The 26562-nt window shown below is 38.9% G+C and overlaps 1 protein-coding gene and 1 long non-coding RNA gene across 15 annotated transcripts in view; one reads left to right on the top strand and one right to left on the bottom strand.

The window, feature by feature from the left end:
- The window catches only part of LOC149919044 (uncharacterized), a 149785-nt gene that overhangs the window by 53594 nt on the left and 69629 nt on the right, over positions 1-26562 (top strand). The window lies entirely within an intron of this gene.
- Positions 1186-16657, bottom strand: LOC149919045 (uncharacterized). 2 transcript variants are annotated; one of them, XR_016464734.1, is made up of 3 exons: positions 16356-16657; positions 11182-11280; positions 1186-3786 (listed from the first exon to the last, which is right to left on the bottom strand). It is a non-coding gene; the product is annotated as an uncharacterized LOC149919045 (long non-coding RNA). The 2 variants fall into 2 exon arrangements; XR_016464735.1 differs by having other exon boundaries at positions 11182-11277.

The raw sequence follows: 26562 nt of genomic DNA, 5'->3' as shown, positions 1-26562 counted from the left end.
CCCACGTGGTGAGCTCCGGGCAGTGCCATCTAGCTCAGAAGAATAAGCAAACCATTCAAGACCTTTGTTTGCCTGTGAGTCATGAGGGGGGCTGTTCACTGGAGTATTAAGAAAGATAAACATACGGCAAAACTCTAAAGACTATTTCTGGAAACCCTAACTGAAGGGAACAGCTAATCCATTGTTCAGCCTGCAGAGAATTACAAAGCTGGAGAGAGGAATGGAAGCAGGAAAGAAGCAAAAAAGCAAAAATCGGAGAGATCAAAAATTCAGAATGGTTGTAATTACCCATGCAAGCACAAGGGTTTTGCAGGAAGAGAGGGATGAGTGACACAGGGGACTTGTGGGACGGCCTGAATCTGAGTGCAGTCATAACAGAAGTCAGTTGTTGCTCATCTCCTCTGGAAGTAAACAGGGAATATCATACGTTATTTGTCTGTTTATCCGAGAGCAAAAAATATTGGTTAGAGATGAATAACAATCATTTACTGATTGCAGTTAGTAGAAAGCCAGTAAGTCATTTCCCTCATACAATCCAGCTGAAGATTCAGAGAGGATGTTGTACCTAAAAATGCAAAGGCCTTAATATTTTTTGTCTACGTGGTTCTGTTAAAATGGAACAACTTCCCTTTCACTATCAATTCTATCATTTGCTGTTTTAATAGTTCCACTGATTATTCTAAATGTACTCAAAAAGTTTGTGTCACTTCTTGACAAGCAGCAATGCCAGGGCCCCAGCATTCCCTGCAGAGCAGATGTGATCTCCTCCTTCAGGGCAGTCCTCCTCTGTTTGGCAGCTCTGTGCTGATGCAAGACTGAGTCCCTCTGGTGTTTTTTTTTCTGTTATACTGAAGAATGATATGGAGCTATAAAAAATTACTAAAATAATTGCAGGTGTTCAATGGTGAAGTGCATCTTGCATGCTTTGTTTTGTTTTGTTTTTTTAAACTATACTGCATTCAAACAGGTGAAAATTACCCATGGGGACCTTCACACTCTACTGGTCTGGTACTAAGCTTCAGATGGCAACTAGGAAGGTCATAAACAGAACATTTTAGAAGCTATTAACATAGGTAGGTACCTGTGAGCTGGACTGGGATCCAAACCAATATGTAACACCAATTTGGAGGCCTCTGCCTGTCTGTGCTGCCCTTGGTCTCAGCCACACACAGTCTCAGAGGTAAGCCATCCCTACAGTGCCCTCAGCCTGCACTGCTGGCTGCAGACTGAGCCTGTCTGCCAGCCCCACCATAACCTTGCCTGAAGTTGTGCATTTCAGCCTGTGACCATAGCACTGTAATCTTACTTGGCTTTCTCTAGCCTGAAGTCACCTGCTGGCCTGAATCCTAATGTTTGGCTGGGTTCACTCAGAGGCCTTCCTTTCAGCCATGCCAGCTAGATGTAGCAAAAGTCAGATATGTCTCCAAACATTTTATTAGTGCAGGGGTTCCTACACATTTCTTTTCTCATCTCAGTGCCAGGTTACATCCCTGTCCTGCCCACAGCATTCATCTTAACTACTCTCTCAGCACAGTGCCTAATTCACCAAATACTGACTGTAAATACATGGTATATTGGATTCTTCCCCAGTCCTGTCCTATAGCCATCAACTAGCCCAAATCCTACACCCAGTCTGGGACTGTTCAGGACCTGCCCAGCTACTTCAGTGGCTTCATATATACCCTCAGCCCCCTGCTTCCTTCTAGTTCACTTCTAACATAATAATGGGCAGTAGGTATTTACTAGAATTATCCAACATTATCATGTAATGTGCTCTACCAGTTTTAAACTGCATTATATCTAACCTCAGGTCTCATACTGCTCATAACCTAAGCACTGAATGGCTTACTGGTAGGTTACCAGTAGGTCACCTACAGCTCACCCTTTTGCTATCCTGCCATCACCAGACAAACACATCGTAAATCTACCACTCAGCCACATACTGCTTCTTCTGAAACTCTAGAGATTATCTATTGGCTCCAAACCCCAGCCTAAGGATGTTGTTGGATATTATTTCTAACTCTTTGCTATTTATTGGTTCCAATCCTATCTACAGCTTCATTTCTTAACTCCTTCAAAAAAGCTGCTGATTGGCCAAGTGCAAACACTGGCTCAACACAGGTTGCCAAAGTATAATGTCACTTCAGCTCTTTGTGGAGGTTAAGATTTCACAAGTCTCACATGAACTGAACTGTACTTCAGTACAATCGTACAAAAAGGCAGTACACGGTAAAAAACAAAAACCCCTATTCAAAATGGAATCTGCATTGGAACACTTAGAGGAAGTCTGCCAAACAAAGAATCCATATTTGTTCCTATTCTGAAATAAAATAGCTGAAGTTTTAAGATTGTCTCCCTATCCACAAGGAAGGTCTAGAATTACTTTTATCTGGTTTCCTAAAGAAAATAGTTTTTATTATTGACCTGCCCTGTCCAATTACCTCTGATACCTTTTGAATGCATTCAGTAATTTCAATCTGAATTGTCACAAAGGTTAAATTCTAAAGTGCTATGAAAACGGATTAGAAGCAAGTGAGACAAATGAGTTTCTTACAGCAAATAGCAGAGAGAGGAAGAGCTCAGTTGTACAAGGTTTTACCCAGCAACAGCTGCAGATTCAGCCAGAGCATGGTCCTGATAAGAAATCAGCACTTATGTGTTTTCAGATGAACCATAATCCATACTGTCTCAGGTCTGACATGTCTATCAGAAGATACAGAAAACAGAATCATAGAACTCACTGAATCATAGAATCACTAAGGTTGGAAAAACTATTAATACCATCTAGTCCAACTATCAACCTATGCCTGTGACTGCTCTAGACCATATCACAGTGCAACATTCATCCTCTTCTTCAATACCTTCAGGGATGGTGACTCCATCACCTCCCTGGGCAGCCTGTGCCAATGCCTCACCACTCCTTCTGAGAAGAAACTTCTCCTAGTATCTGACATGTACCTCCCCTGGTGTAACTGAAGGCCATCCCCTCTCATCCTATTGCTGTTACTTGGGAAAAAGGGAGGGTGAAAAGTGGCAGGGAAGAATGGTGAAGGAGGTGATTACTTAGGAAGTTTAGTTTCATTTGTTTCAAAGAAAGTCCCAGGGGCTGGGACTCTCAGAAAAAAATATCATAAAAAATTACAGGAGTGAGCAGCACTAAACATAACAGCAAAACAGTGATAAGTACTGTTTTATTTTATGCCTCCTAGCACAATGCAGACTGTCCTTACTCAGGGCTTTTAAATGCAGTTGTTTTTAGTAATATCATTTTATATGAGAAAAATAGAATCATAGAAGGGCTTGAGTTGGAAGAGAGCTTAAAGGTCATCTAGTTCCAATCCTGAAAGTAATAGTAGTAGAAAGGAGCTCTTGCTTGACTCTCCTGCTATGATTACCTAAAATCACAGCAGAGGGAGCAGTATTTGCAGCTGAGGTTCTGGCAGGAAGGAATAATGGCACAGGGCTCAATTTTTCTGCTCATGTGAGTTGTATCCCCTGGCAAGAAACAGACTCTGCTGTCTGCAGTTTGCAGAGAGCAGCCGAGGGAAGCAAAACAATCTTCCAAGGTGGTCGGCCAGGAGTGGCCAAGGGTGGCTGGAGGGGAGGAAGTGCTGAGTTAAACCTCTGTAGAACTGGCAGAAATGCCAAGGGGACAGCATCTCTGCTTCTGACGAACCTTCAGCTGCTTCCTCTCTGCCAACAGGGCTTCAGGCAGGGCTTTTCTCTCTCCTCCAGTGACGATTGCTTCTCTGCTTTCATTGGTCTGCTTGTGTCTGCGTCCCTTTCCTGTGGAAATTGGAGATATGGGCAGGAGAAAAGACATATTTGGTAATGTTTCTCTTCAAAGCATCTTTTTCACAAGGCTGCCTCAGCTGCAAAATGTTAAGGAGAAAAAAAAGCTCTTGGAACTAATTCCAGACAGACCCTAATGCCTACAAATTTGTTGAAGTAAGCCAAGTCCAGAAAGGCAAAACATGAAGAAGGTTCATTATTTTACTGCTAGGGACACTCAAATAACCAGACAGGCCAGTACTTAAGATCTTCGTATTTCAGACGTCTCGTCTTTCATATCCTTCCTCATCCTGTACTCCCACCCTGCTCACTTCTTACATTTCCCTTCATCTCCAGTAAATCCGCTGCATTTAAAATTGTTTATAGAACATATAAAACATGAAAATATCCCTTAAAATATCTACGGGGAAATAGTCTGTTCATCTAATCATCTACTTGGTGGAGTTATTTGCAGATCCCCTAATTGCTTCAGCTAGTTGCTTGCCTGACTTATTTATTTTTACTTTCCAGAAAGGCCAGAAGAGCTTTTTGTCTTGTTTTGATAACAGTTGACTGTGGGGATGCTTTGGAGTGTAGGATGCTGGGAGGAGGTCTTTGATTTATCTTTCTGCCAGAACTGTTCTCACGACAGGAGGTGTAGGGACTGAGTTCAATTTCAAGGTTTTATGAGGAGTTACTTCTTCCCTCCATATTTTAGAGCATCATAGAACTGCTAAACCAACAGCCATCATCCCTGACCAGAAAGAGGGGCAAATTACATTCTCTTAATTCATTACACATCCAAGATACCCTAGATGCCTATAGAGAAGCGAGTAGTAAATTTATCCATTTAAATGGATAAATGGATTTTTTTTAGCTATGCCAAAACAGTTCAAAAATTCATCCAAATTTCCTTTCAGCAGGGACTACTCACAAATGTACAGGAATAAAAGTACAGGTACTTTCAGTCTGCCCAGTATTTTTTCAATATTACCTATAACAATTCAATTGCTTCTCATAGGATTTTGAAAGTAATAAATTTGCTTTCTCATTCTACTTATGACTTAACAATAGGACTTAACACTCTAAAATGGCCTACCATTGATATCTGGATATTATATTCTTTCACTTATTTTGTTTTCTTCAAGACTTGATTGTCTCTGAGGTGCAAATTGAATACAGCTTTTAATGCCAACTATGGCTATTTGAACATGTAATCTGACCTCACGTATAAATGGAATTGTTTGGCTAACAAATGGTAGACTTTACAGTACAACCAAGTAACTGTCTGCAGCTGCGAAGTTACATAAAGTGTAGTTTTTTTCTTCTTCCTCTAGTGGGCTGATGAAGAAACTGTTGTCTAGAAATTATTTTGTAAGAATGATGTTTGTAGTATGAGTAGCATAGGCAGAAATACAAGAAAAGCTCCAGGGCTGCCAAAAATCTCATTTTTTGGAAGAAAAGCCCTTGGGCTTTGAGAAAGTACTGTAGGAAAAATGTTATTTAAGTGAGATAATTTCTGTCTCACTACAAAATAATTATTCCCTGACATCGAAAATATTTTGTAGACCCCTTCCAGCCATTTTTGCTAAGGACAGGCAGTGGTGGCATTGCCTCTTATTCCTGGCTATGCAAATTCCTTTCCACATCACAGATTGCAGAGTTTGGGGAGCAGCTGAAAGTCTCAGGTTGTTTAAAAAAACTGACAGCTTATGGCTGGTCTGAAATCTTGCCTTATTTGTTACTCTCAATACTTCCACCCTATAGGACATGCAAAAGGGGTATTTTCCCTACATAAAGTTGCAAAATGACTTTTCATCTGAGCATAAGGCTATTTGTAACTATTGAACTAAGGATGCCAATGGGAGCTCTGCCACTACCTATCTTGCTTATCACAGTTCCTGGTTACACAGCAGTGGCTGTGGCATATCCTCCTCCCTATTCACTATACAGTTTGGCAAAGGATATGGATTTGCTACTGTTGCAGTCAGAGACAAAATTCTCCTTTCTTTCTGAAGTAAGAAAACTTCTTTGCAGCTAAATGCCCCACAAACCATGACACTTTTATGAAAGGAAACCAGTTTAATGGGAATAAATGCTGATACTTCTTATTTTTTTTTATCTTATGAATCATTGTGTTACACCTTTCTTCTCTTACTCTCTGCAATCCAGGGTCTCTCACTGCATACTCTATTTCTGACAATCCAATCCACTGAAAGCAAGGGAACCATTCAGCATTTACAGGGGTGAAAACCACTCAGCACGTGTTAGTGGTATGTACAGAATGTAAACCTATGTGTGTACAGGATATGATCTGGCTCACATACTAACACCAATATATGAGGAGGTAATGTGAAAAGCAAGACTGAGCAACCTGATGGCAGTCTTGGGTTACAGGAGCAGGTTGAGAGAACTGATTATTTCCCTCTGCATGGCACTTACAAGGGCTGCACCTGAAGACTGGGTCCTGTTTGGGGTTTACCCAGGTACAAAAAAAGCATGAATAGATTAGAACAAATCCAGTGTAAATCCACTGAACTGGACGGGGATCTGGATGGCAGAATGTGCAAGAAGAAGCTGAGAAAGACATGTTGTTCACCATAAAGAAGAACAACTCAGGAGTGTCTGACTGACATCAACAACTACTTAAAAAATAGACTGAGAGAAGATAGAGCCAGAATCTCCCTGTAGTGCACAGTCACAATGAAGCAACAGTAACAGATTGAAAAGAATAATCAAATTTACAAAACACATGAAATACCATAGCATGAAGAGAATGAAATACCTCTAAGAAATTGGAAATAGTGATGTCTAAAGACATATCCTGAGATCTCAGCAGACTTTGGTACCTTTGGTTTACCTGAATTTACCAATATTGTACATAGCTATAAGTAGTGTTTCCTATCAAATGGTGTATCCTAGTATGGGCTTTCCAAGTCAGTGGAAAATAGGTTAAAGCATTGAATGATGACTATTCTGTGTTTAAAAAGCATTTATACTTACAAGTGCTTTTTAAAATAATCTAGTCAGGTCAAAATATTTTTCTGACTGATGGTGTACCTCTCTAGAATGATAACATATAAATCTGGGGGTCTGCTTGATGAGTATAGATTGTCTCTAGACAGTTAAGATAACCTGGGGAAACCAGACAGCTCCTATAAACCAAACACAGGAGATTCTCTCACATGGTACTTGTTTACTTGAATGAGGAACTTTTGAAGCTTTACACATTTATTCCACAGTTTGGCAGCAGCGGGCACAAAAACTGGAACAAACTGACCTTTCTGACTTTTATCAAAGACAACCTCTGTCCTTTCTTTGCTGTCTCGTTGCCTCTGGACTTCACTCCCTAGAGAATATAGGACTGGTTCATTTCATGTTTCCTTCCATTTTTCCACTTCCTTCAGTTTGTTTCATATAACATTCTGCACCTGTTTCAAAAAAGGCAACTGACTAGTGAAGATATTCCCCACTCCTGGGAGAGACAGATGGAACCTGAGCCATGGCATCTTCGTTGTGCAGGGTGACAGAAATAACTCCCATCAAATAAGCTGTTTAGCTAAACACAGATGGTCTCTTCATGATGAGAGATGACTTCAGAGAATGGGCAATGTCACACATGCACAGATAAAAGCGAGTAAATGTGAGCCTGAAAATTCTCCTGTAAGCTGTAACTCTATGGGAGACAGCCTTGCTATGAAAACAAGATGTGCAAGCAGCAGTCACAGGGATATGGAGTAACTGTGAATTGTGCCCTTTCCAAAAATAAGTTTGGTGAAAGCTCTGGAACTTTGTGCAGACCTTTGCAAAAGCTGATACTTTGGTTTCCTGAGCTGATCTCTTTAACTCAAGCGAGCAGGGATATTCTTACTATCTGAAATTCATCATCACATAAAGCTGTGAAATTCAAACTGGGTTCATAATCTGACATGAAAATTGTCAGTATTACTATTTAGGAATCTCATGTAACTGGTGTGCTGTCTGCTAAAGGACAGTGTGTGGCATTTCAACAGGGCACTCCATAGCCCTGAAAACAGTGTTGCACTCCTGCAAGTAAGTATGCAAAGCAGTAAAAATACATTGTTAGCTCCTTGATTTAAGTGCTGAGCAGTACACTTGGAAATCTCTGAGCAGTTATTTCTGAGCAGTCTAATTCCATAGTGTGCAGTAGTCACCAGGACTGTCATAACTTGCTCAGTGGCCAGACTGAATACATTTGTTATAAAAATGCATTAATAATTGTCATTAAGTTTCTATCAGATCTTCTCCTTCTATGTCTGTGTAACTTTCATAGAATCGTGGAATCATAGAATGCTCAGGCTGGAAAAGATCTTAAAGATCATCGAGTCCAACCACAACCTATCCATACTACCCTAACTCTAACAACCCTCCACTAAATCATGTCCCTGAGCACCACACCTAAATGGTTTTTAAACACATTCACCTCCTTGGGGTACCTATTCCAGTGCCTAACAACCCTTTCTGTAAAGAAGTGTTTCCTGATATCCAACCTAAACTTACTCTGGTGCAACTTGAGGCCATTTCCCCTTGTCCTGTCACCTGTCACCAGTGAGAAGAGACCAACCCTGCTCTCACTGTGAGCACCTTTCAGAAATTGGAAGAGAGCAATAAGGTCTCCCCTCAGCCTCCTTTTCCCCAGACTGAACAGCCCCAGTTCCTTCAGTTGCTCCTCATAGGGCACATTCTCCAAGCCCTTCATCAGCCTTGTTGCCCTTCTTTGGACCTGCTCCAGCACCTCAATGAATTTAACATGTAATGATTTCTGGGAACATAGGCTGGAGAGAAATAGTAACAACATCATTGTAAGTACAGAAATAGATTAAAGACCGCAGAAGTTTTAGAGTTTGAGCCCTCAGGTCCATTTTGTCATACTTGTTAAATTGTTGCACACCACAGAAGGAATTTTTTAACCAGCAGAACATCACACTGTATTTGCTTCAGAAAAGGAATACAAATCACCAAGTTTTGTTTTAAAATTTGTTGACATTGGAATGATGCACATGCTATAGAGTACTTGAAATTGAATTGCCCGCAGACTTTTAAATTATGGCAAAGTCACATAATCATGGTGGTACAATGCAAAACTTGTTTTTTCCTTTTGACTGTAATCTAAATTTAAACAGTCTATTTTCCCATTTGCTTGTTGTCATCCAATATGGAAAATAATACCTTGAATTATGCCTAGAGCAGGCAAAGAGAGATCTCTCTTCTTTGGATTTTCTGATTTTCCCAGGAAATAAAATACATATATCCTTGACTGGTCATTCTATGTCTTTTTAATTTTTTTCTTTTTCTGTGAATTAAACAGCCCTCAGATACACACATACGTGCTGTGAAAGGTAATGAAAGTTTATGAAGTGTGTTGGCATCTTCACATGAAAGGCACTATAAAACCACAAAGTATTCTTTCATAGTACAACTTACTGATGTGGTTTCTATTCCACCTGCCAGATTCAAATGCTACGGTATGCAATAATTTAAATTTATAAGAATAAAATGAATTGTACTTCAATGTACTTTAAAATGTATTTGTTGTATTACTACAAAAACCTCAAGCAGGATACTGCTCTCAATTGTGAGTTGAGAAGCACAGCTAGCTGAGAAAGCTGTTGTTCTGGTATCTTAAGAAAAGCCATTTTTATCAAATGGAGACAAACACAAAGAAATTTTCTGTACAAATTATTTCTGACACAGGACACATGTATCCTGATGTAAAGGTTATTCTGTGGTGTAGTACATGAGTCTTTAGAATACACCTCTTGAACTTTTGAACAAATGTTTCTTTCACAATGGGATAATCCTATTAAGACATCCAGAGCATGGAGGGGAGCCTAAGTATCCAAATAAGATATCAGCAAAACTTTTGCATGATATTACATTTTGCTGTTTATATAAAACCTTAGTGTTAATTTAGTCAGAGCATGGAATTGTAGCCTTTGAGTAATGATTAGAATCTTAATAAACTTGGCTGCCTTTATTACACATGGAAAGCAGATGGAAATGAAAGTGTCAAGATAGCTGCTTACTTATTTACAGCCTTTGGGCAATACACTATAATTTGTCAGAGTCTGAACTTTTGACCTTCAGCCATCATTAGAAGATAGCAAAAGGCTTTGGAAGAAGCTAATGTGAAGGAGCAGAAGGAAACAAGTATGGAGGGAAAATTCCGGAGTAGATGGTTACACAGCCACATAGTGTTCTGACTTTGAGTGTTCTAGACTTAGTGAACAATGCAGAAATGGCAGGAATGGTAGCTTCTGTAAGTAATGAAGATAAGGAAGCAACAGATACAATTTCCTGGAAACAAGACATTTTCCCAGTCAGTTACCAAGGACCTACATTGTTTGTTTACCTTCTACATAATAACTATCAGGCTAGCTTTTAAAAGTGCATTAGTACTGTCTCTTCTCAGATTTATTCATTTTAAGTCTAAATGGCCAAAAAGTTGATAAGCCAAGCTGCAGCTAGGACTGACTGTATGGGAGCCAGTGGCAGTTGCTTTGGAGGATGAAACTCGGAGTCAAAGTGCATTTGAGATATTATATTTTGTATTGCAGTCAGTCATCAAATTCAATTATGAGGAACAGAAAAGAGCTGAGTCCCATGCAGACTTCATGGCAAATGAAGGGAGGTCAGAGCTCCACACTCTAAGTAGCAGAGATGAACTGCCACTGTGCAAATTTTAATGTGGAGTTTGGCAAATGCTGCCATGAGATATTTTCTGCTTTGGCTGAGTGCATGCCAGGGCTCAGTGACATGACTGACCTGTCTGCTGTGAGAAGGCAAACAGGACAAGTTTATTCCAAGGCCTTCCAAGGTAAGAAGTGAAGCAATGTGCTAGTTTTGTTTTCTACCAGATTCTACAGGTGTGCTATAGGAGATAGTCCTGGGTGCAGGACTGAGGACTAGAGCAGTTCATAAGATGGGCCTTTATTGATTTAGTTAGCAGTTATGTTACGTGAAGCCTCATCATGTAAGTCTGTCTTTCTCAGTCTTTAAAGCAGAAGCAAGCAATGATATATTAATGGTGTGTCTCTTCAAAGTAATCTGCAGAGGGGCACAAAAGAATCCCAGGCCATATGTGAACAAAATCCTTAACAAAAGGGAGTCATACATTTTGAACTGTGGGCAGCTGGTGCAGCTGAGCAGTGGCCCAAAGCCAGTTAAAGGGATGCTTTACTCTGTGACAAGGGAGGAAAATGAAGATGAGGGTTCACAGTTGGCCAGACTTGTGTCCTCATTTTGTTCCATGGCCAGGACCAGGCTAAATATGAAATTGTTGCCTTAGCGTATTTTTGATACTACTGTGACTAATTCTTCTTACAGTTCTATTCCAAAAATTTGTTTATAACAGTGAGACCATGAAGGAAAAGGAATTTTGCTACTTACACTTAAATACATTCTTCATTCTTGCTGCTAAGCAATCACAGACAGGAGCAGCAACACTGGAAGATCAGTTCCCAGGAGATACATATCAGTGTGTATCTGCTGAACAATGTAAGGTATTAGATGTCATTTCCTCTGTTTGAGTGATATTCCTGACTAGCTCAACTTACCTCTCTTCCTCCATATCATTATGGCAAGCCCACACATTCGCTAAAGGGATGACAATATTTAAAAGTTCTAACTGCTTCATCCTACATACACCGTGTTTCCCACTGCCACCCTCACTTCAGACTTAATCATGTGGATCAATGTTTGTATTCTTTTGGCAAAATTACTGAAAGCATTCCAATTATCTGACTGAACACAATGTCTTGTTACTCATGAATGCTATCTTCAGGTATCAGTTCCTTTCTTTAAATTGCTTCTGCAAGGTGTCATTTTAGCTAGTCTGAGGACTCAAATCCATAGCTCATCCCCAACTACCAAGTCTTCATCTTGGCAGTCAAAGCTTCCTGTATTGCCTTCATATGCACACCATTCCTGGAAGGAGCAATTCCACAAATAGCACTAGCACATGTTTAAATCCCTAGCACATGTTTAAGCACATCTTTTCTGAGGAAAGCACATGCTTAAAATTAAGTGTGTGGCCTAAGTACTTTGATGAATAATGATGCTTTCCTAAATTGGGGACAGTAGGAAGGAGAGCCATATCCAAAAGCCAGCTGAGATTGTTTCAGTGATGTGGGTACCATTTGGCTCTGTACCAAAGCTAACAAGATGCCTCCTGTAAATCACTAAGCAACTGTCAATTAGTAAAGTGTGCTGGCTGTTTGAAACTTGCCATACATTTACTTTGCTAACTGAAATTTTACTTCTGGTTTAGTTTCTTCTTTCTTGTTTTTTTTTTTTTTCTTTATAGTACAAGGTTGGTCAAAAGTGAGTGGAATGAAAGAAGGACCTAACTCTTTGCAAGAACCTTAATAAGGTTTCAGGGGACGTTTCAGTTTGCTATTTGTTTAATGTATTTTCCTAAATGTTCCTGAGACTGAGGAAAATGAACCTCAATCCTTTAATGAGTTTGGGCTTCCTGAGTTTTCCCCTTCCCTGCATCTGAAATACCTTTACCTACCTCTAGTCAAAAATGGAACTGTTTTGGATTTTGTGGTTTCTCCATCATTTCAGGATTTTATTCACTGGCTGATGTTTACAGTCTCCCATCAAAGGTCAAAAAGAATCTTTTCTTTCTTTCTGTCTTTTCTGTTTTTGTTTCCAAAACGGAAAACAGGAAATTATCTTAGAAGAAAAATTACTTCTTAAATTAATCAAGCTATTATGATTGAGCCTTTGTGTTTGTCCATTAAAAAAAAAAAATGAAGCAGATCAGTTTTTGCCAAATAAAACTCTCAGCTATTTTAATTACTGTTTTAACTGGCCAAGCCTGCCTGTTAGATTAGCCTCTAATCTGTACAAGAATGTAGTTTGGAAAAGATGAGACATGCACAAACTGAGGACTACGTTCATCACTTCAGCACATTCTGGTCCAAGTGTCATCCCATGACAGTGAAAGTAGAAGGTCCTGTGTCAGCTTCCTTCAATAGATTCCATGCAAGACACATTTCCTGCATCATTATAAGAAAAAAATAGTGAAAGTGAAAGCTGGAAAACTCTGCAAAACAGGCATATTTAGAATTTTTTCCACATTATCAGAGCTGCTGTCAGGCTGAGTTTAGGAACTGCTACAAGAAAAATCCTGTGAATCTTTACAGAAAACCCTCTCCACAATTTTAAATAAGGATCTACTGTCGCTGTTAATGTTCGGCTTACAAAATTACTGTATGAATATGAACAAGTTGTAACTATGCTGAGCTCTCCTATAATATAAGGTTTGCAGTCACATTAGACTGCTCTGCTCAGAAGAAGGTTTGGCTTCTTACTATGTGCCCTGTCTAACCAGCTTGAGATAATAATTGAAGTTAGAAAAAAAGCCCAACCACATTATGGTTTACATATTATGGTAAACGCAGATTTTGGGCAAACAAAATTGTTTTAAAGCAAATCACAGAAGTAGGGATCTTAAAATATTTGCAGCAGTCTTCCCTTCCGCCACAGACTTCCTGCATTTTAGGCACATTTTAGACATGCTTACAGTGGAAATTCTAAGATCCTTCTGATATATCTTGTCTATATTTTCAGTTTGTGTATGAATATGGACAAATTTATTCTTGAATAAAGCAAGAGAAATTACATGGAAAATTGTAACATTTGTACAGGAGTTATTGAGTCTATTGCATTAACTCAAGGCCTAGAGATGTGCTTCGCCAGCCTGACTTGCTGTTCAGTGTGACTTTTTTTCCCTTCTTTTTTTTGCTGCTTTCTTAGAAAATTATGGCTCTATCTTTCCTTTTTAACAAGAACCTGGAAAGATATTATAGAATCATAGAACGGTTTAGGTTGGAAGGGACATTTAAGATCATCTGGTACAAATGCCCCTGCTGTAAGCAGGGACATCTCCCACTAGACCAAGTTGCTCAGAGCCTCATCCAACCTGGCCTTGAATGTCTCCAGAAGGGGACATCTACTATCTCTCTAGACAGCGTGTTCCAGTGTTTTACCACCCTCACAGTAAAAAAATTTCTTCCTAACATCTAATCTAAATCTACCATCTTCCAGTTTAAAACATTTCCCCTGTCCTGTCACTACCTGCCCTTATAAAAAAAATCCCTCCCCAACTTTCCTGTAGGTCCTATTCAGGTACTGGAAGACCGCTATAATGTCTCCTTGGAGCCTTCTCTTCTCCAAGCTGAAGAGACCCAGCTCTCAGCCTGTCCTCATTAGGGGAGCTGCTCTAACCCTCTGGTCATCTTTGTGGCTCTCTGCTGGACCTACTCTAACAACTCCATGTTCTTCTTGTGTTTGGGGGGCCCAGAACCAGATGCAGTTCTCCAGGTGTGGTCTTATGAGAGCAGAGTAGAGGGGCAGAATCACCTCCCTCAACCTGCTGGTCATGCTTCGTTTGATGCAACCCACGACACGGTTGGCCTTTTGGGCTGCAAGCACACAAGCTGGCTCATGTTGAGTCTTTCATCAACTGTCACCCCCAAATTCTTCTCCTCAGGGCTGCTCTCAAGCCATTCTCTGCCCAGCCTGTACCTCTGCTTCGAAATGCCCCAACTCAGGTGCAGAACCTTGCTCTTGCCTTGTTTAACTTCATGAAGTTGTCATGATCCCACCTCTCAAGCCTCTCCAGGTCCCTCTGGATGGCACCCCTTCCCTGTAGCATGTCAACTGCACAACTCAGCTTGATGTCATCTGCAAACTTGCTGAGGGTGCACTCGATCCCACTGTCCATGTTGCCTACAAAGATGTTAAATAACACCAATCCCAACACCAGTCTCTGAGGAGCGCCACTTGTCACTGGTCTCTACTTGGTCACTGAGCCATTGACCACAATTCTCTGAGCGTGACCATCCAGCTAATTCCTTATCCAGCAAGTGGTCCATCCATCAAATCCATTTTTCTCCACTTTGGCAACCAGGATGTCAAGTGGGACAGTGTCAAATGCTTTGCACAAGTCCAGGTAGATTATGTCAGTTACTCTTCCTGTAACTCCATCATAAAAAGCCACCAAGTTTCTCAAGTATGACTTGCCCTTGGTGAAGCCATGCTGGTTACCACCAATCACTTTGTCCTTATTTTCCATGTGCCTTAGTAGGGCCTTCAGAAGGGTCTGTTCTATAATGCCACTTGGCATTCTTGCCTGTTTTTCTCTTTCTCACTTCTGGTGCACTTCTGGTCTTGGAGGAGATGATCCTTGGATACTGACCACCTTTCTTGGGCCCCTCTTCCTTCTCTTGGTCCTTCTCACACCCACATATTTCAAGCAAGATTCTAATCACTCCTTAGGCAAAGCCAGAGTGGAAATAGCAGCAAGGAGATTCCATACAAGTTCTTGAGGAGATCAGGGAAAATACTGCTTTTTAACAGTTTTATACCATGATAGACAGGGAAAACAATGCCTCAGAGAAACTATTCAAAGGTTCAGGTCTATGTAGAACTAAAACATGTTTTCTAAAAAGTGTCAGCGCTTTCTGACACTTACTGCCTATTTCTTTTGCATTTTATGCATGAGCAGCTACACATCATGTTTACAAATATTTCACAAGTTTGTAATATTTGCTAATGCAGGTACATACATGAACTGCAATCCATATAACCAAGTCATCTGCATGGAGTAATATGAAGCAGAACAATGGCAAAATGCAGCTTGTAGAGTATCAAGTGAAATATACTGAGCGTCTAGCATGTTTTTTTTCTTCTGCTTTTTGGGACACTGAAATTAAAAAATTACTGAGAAGCTCATAATGAACTGGCAATGTATAAAGAAAATGCAGTGCAATTGCAATTGCAATAAGCTGTCACAACCTATAATTTCATTTGGTGATCTGTCTTGAGTGATTTGTTGAAGACCATGTTTTATCTGCCTGGATATAACAGTGTACCGATAGCCATAATGTTCAGATAGTGGGGAAATTTCTCATCACATCAAGGGCAGCATCAAAACCCATACTGCACATCTGGGACTTGTTGCTTGATCAGAGTAAAAACATTTAGTGGAAGATTGTTAAGTTTATGCCTTCATAGTTTGGAGCAGAGTGGGATAGATCATACGGGTTTTTTTTTTAATCTTTTTTTTTTTTTGGATCCCCACTTGAAGCACTGAGGATTTGAGGATTGCATTATATGCCACCAGCTGTCAGACATTTCAGTCCAATAATGTTTGAATGCATCAGCCAATTTCAAACAAGCTCTATATATCCATAAATGGGTTGTCTGTAAAGAGATATGATACAGGTGCAATAGATATGTTCTCTAATCTTTGTATTCTTGGTGTGGGGAGTCTGTGGTGAGGTAAACACCACATATTGCAACCAGAAGGGAAATCTGATGAAAGACGTGGTTTTGTCAGAAGTGCCGGTAAGATTCATACATCATTTTGTATCAGAAGCTGTCTCAGTTACAGTTTCTTTCGTGCATGACTGAGTTTGCAGAAGTGTGGATGCTGAAGCTTTAATAATGGTCAACACATACATTCAGTCAGAAAAGCAGCAGTATCCTATTGATTGCTTTCATATCCTAAGATAGAAAAGGTAAATTTTAAAAAGTATTGTGAAACTTACCTTGCATTTAGTTTCAATGAGGGTTAGGTCCAAATTGAGCTGTGTTTTTTCTCTCTCAGGAAGTGGGAATTTAGAAGAATTTACAACAATAAATTATTACAAATAAAAGTGCAGTGAACTAGCATTCACTCCCTGACACCCCTTGTTGTTACTTATGCCAGCAAGAGCAGTTTTGATCACAAAACACTTTCTCAGCTGAACAGCCCCGGAGAATCATACAGGCAGATAGACTACAGCAAAGTCTATCAATCAGAGCCTGAAACTGTTGCAGTTTCACCTTTTGACCTGCTCAATACAACATTAAAATCACTATTTCTTTCATGAATCTTTGCAACACATTTTTTTAAAGCCAGTTCAAAGGTTTTTTTTCTCTCCAAAACAAAGAAGCATTATGAAGTCAACAAAACTGTTTCCACATCAAGGACAGATTCCCTTGGCATGCAACTTGCTCCAAAGAAAGACATAAACCACTGAAACCTAGCTGCCAAAAAGTTTCATACAGTGTCCATATTCACACGTGCCTGTTCCCAGAAATTTTCTGAACTAAAAGGACAATGTACATGACCTGAATCTTTAACAATTTTTTTATTTACAAATACTTAGTATGTGAAAGATTATGATAACAATAGAAGAAATTATGAAGATCGGTTTGGAATTTCTCTTTATTGGTTCCACTTTTATTGGTATCATTGTTATAGTGGCAAGCATAAGATTAAAGGAGGTGCCTTCAAAATATAAGCAGGACAGAGCTATATATACTTCTGAATTTCAAGAAAAGCTACTCGGACCCTGTGCATTGATGGACAAAATTTCTGTGTGGTTGTTCACTTAGAGTTGGAGGAAAGGAGGCAAAGAAGAATCAAAAATTGTGCTTTTGGATAACAAGTAAAATGGCATTCTTGGCAACCATAGAAAATGGGAGTGGAAAAGGTTTTGGAGGTAAGATGAAAAGGATTGTTTTGGTTAGACTACACTTGAGTTGACCTTCAGCCATTCAGGATGCAATGTCTGGAAAAAAAAAGAAGAAAAAAAAAACACAGAATGCCAGACTGAAAGAAGATGAAGAAGGAAAAAGACATTTTCTGAAGCAGATTTATTAGCTGAAAGTTAATAGGTAAATCTGTACAAATGGTGACATACAAATGGTGAATAAAGGGGAAAGAGAGATGAGCAAAAAAAAGCCTTTGAAAGAGGATGAACATTCACAGCTGACAATTGCTAATGACAGACCTTCATTCCACTGAGGTACAGAAATACCACATGACACCAGCAAATCATTTAATTTAGGAAGCAGCTGTATTTAATTAAAACCTAGACTATTGAGTGAGGTGATAAAGGTTAACCCAATTTAAATCAAGGGTAGAATAGCTTCAAATAACTAATTTGAGAAAATACAGATTCAGTCATTACTGAAAGAGACGTTGAAAGTAATGTAGTCTCTGCCAAGAATTATTCATTCAGGGTTAACAGTTATTCATATCAGAGGAATATTTATTAGCTTAGTTCACACTCTTAGGACACATTTTTAGATTTCCAGATGAAATATGTTAAAAGAATGAAAAATTGTCTTAGTTGTAAATGTAATTTTTAATGAAACAGGGATTGTCTTTTCAGAAGGATATGTAATGACATGATTAAATATATTCTAAAATTTCATTTGATTACCTACTTAAAGTTGATCTTTTGTGTTATATTCAAACAGACCAAAATTCTTCTTTAGTCTTCATGTCTAGGAGAACTGTACACCTTGAGAGCTTAAATTACATGTTCAGGAAAGTAGTAATTAAAATTAGATAATAGGAAAAACAAGGCACTGAAACTTAGCTAAAGTACAGTGTGTGTTTATACACTAGCTAGAAGCCTAATTGCGTATCTGAAACTAGACCCACACTCAGATATGAAATTGATGATGAGTAAACACTGAACTGCATCAACTGCACTGCCCTTAAGTATTACTTTAATTAACAAATAGTTCTGTTTGACCCAGCTGGACCCAGTCTGATGAACATTTGTTTACGAGTAGTTTCAAAATGGATAGGCATAGGGCTCACAATTTATTCAGTGCTAGAAAGTACCTTCCATACACAAAAGTTGTCAAATTGTTGCATTTTCAAAGCAGCACAATAGCATTTAGGGAATGGCTGGTTTATTAGCATATTGTATACCGTCCATACTACATGTGCTTTTAGGGAATATATATGCAGGCTTTTTAATTATTATTTTTATTTGTAAAACTAGAGTTTAATATCTTAACACTATTTATAAAGCTGAACATTTTAGCATGCGAAGCAGTCAGGAGCATTCCATAAGCATCTGCTGGGACATGGGCTACTGCTCTGCCAACTTTCTGTGGGCAATATTTTTTTTAACGCAATGAAGAGAATTCCTTTGAAAGGAACAGGCAAATATATGTGTGTAGTTTACATACTTTTGCGGTTCACATATTTTGTGGCTAAAAATATCCAGAGTTCATATCCCACCTTCAGATTCAGACTTGGATGCAAATCCAGCTGCAGAGTACAGCTCTTGTGTGTGGCTCATCTTTTCTTCTGTGTGAAAATAATTTATTAAAAAAAAAAACAAAAAACAACATAAACATGAAACTTTAAACCTTGGATTCTGACTTGGCATGACTCTTCCCTACATAACTTCATTTCAGAATCTGCTTGTTCCAGTCATCTCTATATAAGGGTAACATGCAAAGCTTGGATAGCAACTGAAAAATTACAATCTGAAGATTTCCTAAAATCTGATATTTGGACTGACCAAACCAAAGGAAAATATATCACTTGGCCTTAAGCATGGCAACATCACAGGAATAGACTTAGATTCCTGGCAGGTTCACTTGCTTGTTCATACTGTCACAATAACTTTCTTAATGTTGGGAAACAAAACTTACTTTTACAACTAAGCTCAAGTTGGATGCTTGCAATTTCTTGCAGTACTTCTACAAGTGGAGATGAGTCTCAGTTCTTTTACTATCTCTAGACAAGGCCAAGAGAATGAGGAGTACTGTTAGAAACTAAGAAGTTACATTGTCATTTTCAGCAATATTATTCCTTGCTAGTTTAAGATGTATGGTTTATGAAGACATGCTCTCCCCTTAAGGTGGGAATGTTTGTTCTGATCAATTCTCTTTCATGAACAGCTAATATGTCTCCAGAATGATGCTCTGAAGAAAACAAAGGAATACATGGCTTGTGTAGATGTTTATGCAATGATGTGAACAGTGGGACTTTTTTCAACCCCAATCAGATGACAGTTACTCATGTAGGCTGAAACTCATAAAGCTAAACTGAAATTCAACTTTTTTTTTCATTTGTCTATAGTAACTAATCATGATGCTTTCTTTGCTAAGTCCCTTCTTTTAGCCCAACCCCAAGCTTAATTTGATTAGGAAAACGGTATGTGCCCATTTGTCCAGAAGGTCATTAGGGTGTGCTGCTGTAAGACCAGGCAACAGTACTTGCTCTTGATACACTGCTGTGTGTCCAGAGGAGCTGGACCAGGTAGCCAGAGCACTGATTCAACAGATACCCTGGGCTCACTGCACAAACTATCAGGAGTCAGTTTTTGCATCTAGTCTGATGTACCCAAACATGGTTCTGATCACATATGTTAGCCATCTGCACACTGCATTCACATATAGATTCCAGTTCAGGATTTCCCAGATGGAAACATGGGAGTACTTTGTGTACCCACACTGAAGTAATCATTATTAGAAGTGATGACCTGAATCCATGCCTGCCCTTCTCAGTACACAGACAGGAAACTAAATTGGCTTTCATTAACATATCTGCATGTGCTCATCCAAACACAAAACATTGCACAACTTTCATACTGTAAAATATTCATTAATCTTTTACAGAATCTTACTGTCAGCTAATGAATGTGTTGAGTCTCAGAAAAGGATAAAAATATCCCAGCTTTTCTTGAACCAGAAATACAGTTTAAATTGTTCTTGATTTCTTTTTGTACTGTTTATTCTCAGTAAGTGCTTCTCTGACCCCAAGGTTCAATTTCCAGCATACAACTTACATCTGTTGATTTCATCATGGGAAATAACTTTTGTTTATTTTGACAGAAAAGTAACATCAGGAGATTGCTGTTTAGCTGGCCACAGTTTCCATCAACAAATTCCAAACAAACTGAAAAAAAAGATGCCATGAATCTCTTGTCCTCTTTGAGATATTCAATTCCTATTCCTTTACCATCCTCTACCATCTCTAACTGGGAAATTATGTACGTATTTCCCCTAAAAAATGGTCTCTTATGGCTAAAAAAGTGATTCAGGCTTACGCATATCACATCTACAGACTATGAGGAGATCCCAGATTCATTCCCAAAATACAGGAATTTATGAAACTACTAAGATTCTGAAAGTACAGTAATGTTCCTTCCAGCCTGAAACAAGAGGAACTGAGTTAAGAATGAAGAGTAGTTCTGGTGGGAAAATGATTCAAGAAAGGCTGTGCTGTCTGAACAAAGGCAGGACGTATTCTGAGCTACGTGCCTGCTATTAAACCATATAGACCACATGCACATGCATTCAGTGCTGAGGCTGAAAGATAAAACATAGTAAGAGAAGTCACCTGGTCTGACCTGTGGCTTCAAGAGAAGGACACTGTTTTTGTCCCAACTAGCAAATGTCAGAGTATAAGGTTCTCCACTAATGAAGATTTCCTAAACTTCCCAGATAATCTAAGTTTCTCATTGCCTTTACTGTAAGAATATTAAATGTATCTCCAGTACGGACTCCCTTACTGCATTTAAAGTAAAAGAATTTTTCAGCCTAGCAACGAGAACTGAATATCCCCTTCCTGGATTTTTTTTCCTAGATTTTTTTCCAAGATTTTATCATGTCCACTCTCAATCTTCTGTTCTGCAAGCTAAACAATTAATTTCCAACATTTTCACATCTGACATTTTTAAAAGACTGCAAATTACTCTCACTCTGGACTTTCCTCAGTGGTTGACCTGCTAAAGAGCAGATCATAGTTCCAGAGTAAGGTAACATCACAGGGTTATTGATTATATGCTACCAGCTAAACAGTCTGCTTCTATTTTCACCAGCTTCCTTGCTTTGACTAATTCAGAAAGGCGTTATTGATACTTTCTGACATTCATGGCTTAAACTACATCAGATTTCTACATGGGAATCTGGGTGAATGTCAGGGCACAGAGTTATTCTCACTTGGATTTCTTAGGAGAACAGTCTTTCATAAGAACATCCACTATGCTTCAGTATCACCTTTTTGCCTCCCAAGAAAATTTTCACACTTGCCCACCCAAAGAAGTAAGTTGGCTTGCTTTTGGAAAGAAAGAAATAAAGAGCAGGAAAAACAAGGAAATACCTGTGATTGCAGACTTGATTGCAGGTGGCATTTGTTATCAAGAAGATTCCTCTCTGATAAATATATCTAAGAGGACCATGAAGAATACTGTACATAAAATGTGGAGGAAGGTGTTTAGGTGAATTGCAGTTACCCTTGACTGTGAACTCTAACCCTGACTTCACTCTGTGCCTTACATTCTTCCTATGTATACCATCCACTGTCTTCCCTAAGACTTACTTAATCAGATAGTCTTTCAAAAGAGAGAACTCTTACTTTGACAGGAAGAGGGAGGAGCTAGACTCAGAGGAAACACATCACAGGTGCAGCCAAAGACCTGGTTGAGTATCTTTGATCCATGGCAGGCATTTTGGAAGTACTTCAGAAAAGTAACATTTTATTCTGGAACACTATGTAAGTGCTGAAGAAAATGCTTAATGAATAAAGGTTTTTTTCTCTCTTGGCTTCCAGTAGAACAGTTCCAGATTTTTTAGCACTTGGGCTATCATTGTCATCTGAAGAAATCAGCAGTATTCCAGGCACTGATACGTGATACCTGCCTTCTATATAACAGGGCATTAGACAAGAAGACAGAACTGTCTTTCGTTTCCTCCATTATAATGCATCATTAGTAGTACTTTCCTACCTGCCTGACAAAAATGATCTGTGAGACTGAGTTTACCAGTATCACTCTGTCACTCTGAAATTATTAATATTTCTATTAGTTATGGGGTTGGTTTGGTGTTGTTTTTTTTAATTGTTTGTTGTTTGTTTGTTGTTGTTTGTCTTTTTTTTTTTTTAATTGATTTCTCTTTTACATTTTCACTGTGACTTAATAAATTTTTAAAGGCAAAGCCACATAATTTTTTTTTTTTTTTAATCCTATGGACATTTTCTTTTCCTAGCCAAACCTGCTGTCTTAAGCATCACTTGGTACCTTTCAAAAAGTAGTAAAATCAAACCCAGTTAAGAGGATCCTTAAACAGCACTAACTGGATTTATACCAGTCTAAGGGGGAATGGGAAAGGGACTTCCACAGACAGTGGAATTAGATGTATCTTTGGCATGAAAGGATATTTTTGTCCTACACATAGTGGAAGTGGAAGTAATTGAAACACAGTCCCTGCAGTTCCAGGGTTCACCTATAGCACACCACCTTTCGAATACTGTACTTCAGAATATAGATGTCTTTGGATTGAGGCTGATGTATTTATGGCCATAACAAACCACATTGCAAAACAAGCATGGGCATCCACAGTATCATTAAAACAGTGAGCAATGTTTTCAGTGTCAATCCATCTTGGTCCATTCTGTTTCACATTTGACTCTTCAGAACATGTATATCTAGTTTATATTGAAGCCTCTTTTTTTTTTGCTGATTCTAAGACCTATTCCCAATAGCACTGTTATAAAATGAGAAATTCTTCCAGCAGCATTTTTCACAGGCTTGATGGCTGATATTTTCAGTGCATTTATGCACATGTATTCTGGAGGCCAAAGCATGCCTCCCCTCCAAGAACCTTGATGTGGACCAAGACTAGCAAACCAGCAGCTGCGCATAAATAGTGAAATGTCGTTCAGTGAAGTATTGCCTCAGAGCAAATCCCAGACACTGCCTTTCTGCATACATGTGAACTTTGCTGCTGGAGGAGGTCATCATTTCAATCAGATTTCAATCATTATTATTTATGCATCGAATCCACCATTCCAGAAAATGGTAAACCATTCAAAATTTTCCCTCTATTTTTTGTTGCTTGAAATAACAAGAATCAGCGTGACTAATATATAAATCCAATAAGCTCTATATGTAAATCAGTTCAGTTGCACAGAAGACATAAAAAATAGTTAACAAAGGGTCTTCACAATTTATAATTCAACAGGCTTTAAAGATATGGCAGTGAAATTTCTTTATTTCTCTTGGATGGTCCTGAAGATTATTACCCAGTGAAAACTGCACTCCATTCAAGAATGCTTGCCTGGTAATCTCAGACAATAAAATGTCATATTTCTTGTCTGAGCTATAACAGAAGTGAACGTATCAGCAGAGGGTCAAGGGAATGACATGCCATTACTGCAAAAATTTTCTCCTATGGCTACTCTTTATTCTCCCAGTGGGATTCTTCCCAGGATAATGATAGAAATCTGTTTGCACATGAACTGCTTCCCTTTTAGTTCTAGCAGGAATCATTCCTGCTCTATAGACCCCAAAGTCAAGTGAGCTGAACTCTTTTGGAGTGGGGCTCCAGTGCTCACAGCTTTTCTATTGAAAACCCATTCTTTATAGGGTGAAAGAATGGAATTTTCATAAAATTGGTTCATCATAGTTACAGCAAAACTGAACTAGAAAGCAATTCAGAGACATGGGAAAGAAAATGCAGGCACAAGGTGCTGTTTTTAAAGGGCTGTGAATGAGCTACTTAATAATATTGGTGTAATAGTGAACAGAAAATAGGTGCGTATACTATGCAGATCAGAATGAATTTCCAAAAAGCAGTGGACAGCCTAGTAACTGGGACTATGTGTGGCATCTGTAATTCAAGTTTGACTTATACAAACCAGAAATGCAGGCTTAAAAAATTATTTATTGAACTATTTATTTAGTTGACAGAGTAGGGGAGATACCTTGTCAGGTGGATCCATAAAAAAACAGTAGAAAATGCCACCCCATTGCAGGCATTGTAGTACAAGGCAGCTTACCCATCCTCCAGGTGTCTTGGTAATCCACTGCTGACACCTGTGGTGCTTTGAGATGTAGCAGCTGCAAGAGAGGCTGCTGCTGTGCCAGCTCCTCCTCATCCTCCCCTTTCCTATACACATAAGTTTCCAGACCCCCCAAACCATCTGTCTCACTTCTCCACCCAACTGTCACATCAGTTCCTCCTTCATCTGTCCCAGCTGTATCATTTCACCTATAAAACACACTCCACCCACCTTACATCAGGCTTTCAACACCCACATTCCCTTTCCTGTCATGTGCCTGACCTCAGAAACTGAGTGAGAAGTACCATCCATGAGATGTCCTGGCAGCAGGCTCCAGCCATGCTGCTGCTAGTGGAGCTAGCTGGCTGCAGGTCAACAGTAATGGATTTCAGTGGGGAATATAGAGAAAAAAGCTCAGTGATCTCAAAAACAGTAGAGCATTTATAGTTTTTTTCAGTGACAAAATCTGTATCTACAGACAGATAATTGCGTATCATTATTTCTGATATTTTCTATTTCTTTCACTACTGTCCAATGTATTTGTGTTGCTTTTTTTTTTTTTTTTTTTTTTTTTTAATACATCAACACTATTCTTTAACTATACTTTGCAGTACAGTGAAAAACAAGCAGGAGTTGCCAATACACTGTGTTATGAACTCACACCCTGAGCTTTAACCCACACCAAAACCAAGGCTGAAGGCTTTGAGAATGGAACAGGGCAGTTGATCAGGGCTGAACACAATGGACAATTGTCTTCCAGGTGTATTCATTTGTCTCCACCAAGCAACATTCCGCAGAGCACAAAAGCCTTCAGTGTTGGGACAGTTAAGCATAACAAATGACATACCAGACTTTCCCCATGTCTTTGATGATTGTAAGAGGTCTCTGTGCCATAGTTATTGACTTTGCTGTCTTTGTGTTATTCTGTTAAAATGCATTTAGTGTGTTGCATCATTCTGAGTTCTGGTGCAGGATTTGTGCTGGAAGGTATGGAAACCAGAAGAGGTAGAAGAACTCTGAAATAACGATTAAACTGACACTTTCTAAAATAGTCTGTTAGTTTGTTGTCTTAGTGGCTGCTGCTTCTGTTGTCTCCACATTTTTTATTTTTATTTTTAACAAAGCAGAAGTTTTTATTGTGAACTACCTACATGTAGCTCCAAATATCCACTTATTTTAGTAAAATTTATAATACCAGATTCTACTTCTAGCCAGGAAATGCAAACAAAGCTTGGAGACAGCTTGTTCCCTGACCCCAAATTCATTCCATGTTGCTATAGCATCACCCCCTGAGAAAATGGGACCAGCTCTTTTCCTCTCCTTAGACCAGCTCAATGGGCTTTTGTCAGCTGTTGAATTATAGCATTAAAATTTAAATACTAGGGATTTAATGGAGGATTATTATGACACCCTGGTGCATTCTTTGTGTTGCTCTTGGCAACAAACCCAAGGAATGAGTGAAAGAAATAAAACCAAAGAGCTGTCTTGTTAAAATCATGCTGGTGTTAGGACATATTTGGGAGAGAGAAAAATGGTTCCCTAACTTTGACTATTATTGTCACACCAAGTGGACTGAAAACCCTTTTCAGTCAGTAAGCAAGACTAGCAGCTGAACTCCATTTCAAAGCTGTTGTCATATTCTGAAAACAGGTTTCTTCAACCTTGTGCGCAAAATAAATGTGATTGACAGCTGGGAAAGGGGCATGGCATTGATTTACTACTTTTACCTGCTCATCAGATAATAGCAACAATTTTAACATTCTGGCATATCAGAAATGTCAGATAAATTATTTTAGAGCAGAAACCACTATCTCTATCAGAATATATGCGTGATATATTGTGTGTACATATTGCATGTGCATGACTTAGACAAATGCTTAAATTACTCAACAGAAATTGAACTTTTAGTGTCATGTTTTCTCCTGAAGTCTCTATATTATAAGAGCATTTCATAGAAAACATCACCTTTTTCACAGAATAGAATAGGATTTGGTATTAGTCTTTAACAGGAATTGCATTCTGAACTGCATAGCCAGATTGCACAGGGAAATGTCTAAAACTTCATACATGGAGCACAGGTTTTGTCTAATGATCAATATTTTTCACCACAGCAATCAGACCCAAGTTAATCTCTGATCTGATTACTCTGAGCATCTCCAGATGTGTGATTTTTA

The sequence above is a fragment of the Phasianus colchicus genome, chromosome 2 (assembly GCF_987193195.1).
Source record: "Phasianus colchicus chromosome 2, bPhaCol1.hap1.1, whole genome shotgun sequence".
Lineage (NCBI taxonomy): Eukaryota > Metazoa > Chordata > Aves > Galliformes > Phasianidae > Phasianus > Phasianus colchicus.
This window is presented reverse-complemented; position numbering and strand designations above follow the sequence as displayed.